Raw genomic sequence first — 3,880 nt, 5'->3', positions numbered from 1 at the left:
TCCCTCCTGTGGTCATTGCCTGTCTCCCATCATCTGAGTCACGGGGTCTGGTCCACTTGCCCTTGACCCACTCAGCTCACACACATTTGCTGAGGGAGCGCCCAGAGCGCTGTGTCTCTCTGTCCTGCTGTCAGCTCCTCTCCTAACTGTCAGGGAGCCCCCCAGGCCAGGACCCCTGCTCCTCCCGCTGGGTCTCCCCTGGGTGCCCACCACACACAGAGAGGCTGGAGTGGGGGGTTCACTGCTTCTGCTCCCAGCAGAAAGGAGGGAACTGAGACAGAAACCCAGGCAGGGACACGTGAGCCTCCACTGCCCTGTGAGCCTTAGTGTCAGCACAGCAGGCAGCTGGAGGGAATCCCTGTCTAGGGGGCCCTGCTTTCCTCTAGAAATCCCCGTGCACCTGTGCGTGTGTACGTGTGTGTGTATGTGTGTGTGTGCGCGCGCGCGCGCACCTGCCATGCAGGGAGGGGAGAGGAGGCTGTGGGTGTGAGGCTCCAGGAGTGCAGGTCCTGTCTGGAGGGGAGAGTCCTGGGGGAGCTGGACTGCAGACCCCCGGCAGCTCCTAGCATACACGGGCCCATGACCACAGGGACAGAGGGCGGCCAGCGCGGCCTCAGCAGGATGGATGCAGGTTGGCCTTTGGGCAATGCCTCCTTCCTCCCTGGGTGTGAATTTGCTCATTCACATGGGTTCCTGTGTCCTGTGGTTCATGACTGCTTCTGCTCCCAGGGAGAAAGGAGGGAAGAGAAAGAAACCCAGGCAGGGACACATGTGAGCCTCCACTGCCCTGTGAGCCTTAGTGTCAGCGCAGCAGGCAGCTGGAGGGAATCCCTGTCTAGGGGGCCCTGTTTTCCTCTAGAAATCCCAGTGCACTTGTGTGTGTGTGTGTGTGTGCGCGCACCTGCCATGCAGGGAGGGGAGAGGAGGCTGTGGGTGTGAGGCTCCAGGAGTGCAGGTCCTCTCTGGAGGGGAGAGTCCTGGGGGAGCTGGACTCGCCGACCCCCGCCAGCTCCCAGCACACATGGGCCATGACCACAGGGACAGAGGGCAGCCAGCGCGACCAGCGCAGGATGGATGCAGGTTGGCCTTTAGGCAATGCCTCCTTCCTCCCTGGGTGTGAATTTGCTCATTCACATGGGTTCCTGTGTCCTGTGGTTCAGTCCAGTCTCTATCCTCCCCGCTTGTCCACACTCACAGGCATTTCCTGTGTTCAGAGCTTAAATCTTTTCTTAGGCTGAACCATATGGAATTCCTGCTAGTCAGTGAGTTTTGGCTTCTATACTCTATTACTTTCACTCTTCTCTTTTCTAAACATGTTTTTGTCCCCAGGCTAAGGGGCCAGGGGAGCAGAATGAGGAAGGGCAGACAGTAAGAGCTCACAGTTACTGAGCGCACACTGTGTGCCGAGTCTGTGGCCTTCCCAGCACAGCGCTGATGCTCACTGCAGCCCCATGAAGGATTTCCTGCAGCCTGACAGGTATCTCCACCTGTTACAGGTGAGTGAGTCCAGGTGAGGAAGCTACATGGGGAGGAACAGGACTGGGACCCAACTCAGCGCCAGACCTCCTGCTTTCCCACCGCCCACCCACCAGCAGGGACATCCTGGCAGAGCCTGGGAGCCAGAAGGCCATGCCTGCAGCTTCAGAACAGGGAGAGAGGTGGAGACAGGCCACACTGGGACTCTGTGGGGGGCGGGAGAGCCCCATGGAAGGGGCGGGGCAAAGCCCTGGGACAACTTTTGAAACTGAGTGGGAGAAGGGCCGGTGTGAGAAAGAAACAGGGCAGAAACACAGGGAGGGTCTGGAGGGAACCTGGGAGGTGGTGGCCCCCAGCCATGGCCAGAGCGCGGGAAGGCAGGAGCTCCTGCAGAAGGAGACCAAGCTGGGTGTGGACAGAGCAGAAGGGCGGTGACAGGGAGGAACTAGTCTGCAGAGTCAAAAGCAGCAAGGAGGGAGCGATAACGTGGGCCTGGGGAGGAAAGATAAAGTCCAGGGAAAGTATGGAGAGCAGGAAGGAGGGAGAGAGCCTGTGGAGATGTGGGCCTGAGGCGCATAGAGGGGACGCAGGGTGGAGACAGCTTCCGGAGAAAGGGAGCAGGAGTGGCCACAAAAGGGGCATGAAGGGGGGAGGAAGGGACCTGGCAGAATCAGTAAGGGTTGATGGAGGGGCACACACACACACACAAAGACAAACTCACACACAACACACACACACACACACACACACACACACACAATACACCAAGCCAAAAGGAGCAATTGTCTGGTCTGAAATATCTGTTCCCCATTCTCTTCCCTTCCCCTCTCGGCCACCTGGAGAGAATGTGCTCTAAGTCAGGCCTTGTGCCTGGAGTCCTCCCTAAGCTGAGGGGGGTGTCCTCCCCTCCATCTGCCTCCACCTAGCCCAGAGCAGGACACCAGGACACCCACCCCTAACTGCCTAGCCACTGTTCCCCCACCCCACCAACCCCACACACCCTCTCTTCAGCCAGGCCTCCCAGGTCTCTGACCCCTCACCTTGCACACCAGCCTGAGTGCCTGCATTCTGGCAGAATCTTAGGTGACCTCTTGAAGCTGCCTGAGCCTCTCCAGTCCGCTTAGTGGTCTTTAAGCTTTAGCCAGCACCCTGAGCCCACATGATGATTAACTAACCTTTCTCGGTATCCCCATAGATCATGTCTCTATTCCTAGAAATGAACAGACTACTTCTGCACATCATGAAACAGAAATCAGAGCCTCTTGCACAACCTCCCACCCTGTACTAAGGAGCCAGACCCCCTGCACAACCTCAGAGCACTGAGATGATGTCTGTAGCTGGTACCATGGAGGCTGCATGGAATCAAAAAATGTTAGGGACCACTGACCCCCCCCCCCTAATTGATTAATTGCCCTAAGCTCCTTTAAAAAGCTCTGAGCCAAGCAGAAACCTGGGATATGGCCTTGGACAAGTGTCTGCCTTCTTCCCAGGTAGGCAGGCTCCTGAATAAAGCTCAGATTCCTTTCCAATCCAAACTCCTCTCTTGAGTTTTGGCTTTTGGAGCAACAGGCAGCTGAACTCGGGGTTTCAGTAACAAATTTTGGCAGGCAGCCAGAAGCCAAGGACCCTGTGGCATGCAGTCCCTAGGAATCCCGAGGTGGAGCCCTTGCCCTGTCCCAGCCCGGGGCTTCCTCTTTAGTAGATTGGGTGAGTACCTTGGAAGACCTCAGGACATTAGGTGCTCCGGGCTAGTAGGTCTCTGGGAGGGAATCTGAGGGATCTATCCCTGAAGCCTCCCTGACTATTTTTGTGTCAGGGAAACTCCCTGCTGCTTCCTGACCCTTAGAGCTGCCAATGTTGCTTTTTGGTTGGAGTGGAAAGGAAAAGGGCCTGTGGGGAAGCTGAGGAGTTCTGGACCACATGAGTCCCTCCGATTGCACACTGAAGCGAGTTTCTCCTTCGTGAAGCACTGGGCCTTCTTGTTTCCTTTTCCTGCATTTCCCATTAGAACATCTCGGCTCTCCGGTGAAACTAAAAGGGACTTGAATATGGGTCAATTTATATGGAATTTGGAACAGCTCTGTTGTGGTATGTGTGAAGAAAGTATGAGTTGTGTTTTGTTGTGTTAAACTTGTGTAAAATGGGAAATTCCATCTCTATCCCACCAATAGCCCACTGGGCCACATTTGGAATAATTGGAAGGAACATAGCCAGGAGCCTATGACTAAGAAAAACATACATCTTGCTATGTATTTTAAGCTCAGAGGAAAGATGACTACGAAATAGCTGTCTTGGATCTCTTCCTCCCATTGGGTTGTCTCCACATGGGGGTTTGGTTTGGCTCTGTCAGCTTGTGTAGGGAGCCTTTGGTTCAGTCAGTGGAACTCTGACTTTGATGGAGGAA

At 55.6% G+C, this 3,880-nt stretch overlaps 1 long non-coding RNA gene across 1 annotated transcript; it reads left to right on the top strand.

Moving 5' to 3' along the window:
- Positions 1 to 1,164: 1,164 nt before the first annotated feature.
- Positions 1,165 to 3,011, top strand: LOC121101155. The gene is made up of 2 exons (XR_005833090.1): positions 1,165 to 1,496; positions 2,691 to 3,011. It is a non-coding gene; the product is annotated as an uncharacterized LOC121101155 (long non-coding RNA).
- The last annotated feature ends 869 nt before the right edge of the window (positions 3,012 to 3,880 follow it).

This window comes from Ursus maritimus, unplaced genomic scaffold (genome assembly GCF_017311325.1).
Source record: "Ursus maritimus isolate PB19 unplaced genomic scaffold, ASM1731132v1 scaffold_609, whole genome shotgun sequence".
NCBI lineage: Eukaryota > Metazoa > Chordata > Mammalia > Carnivora > Ursidae > Ursus > Ursus maritimus.
Note: the sequence above shows the minus strand (reverse complement) of the source record. Positions and strands in the feature narration are given on the sequence as shown.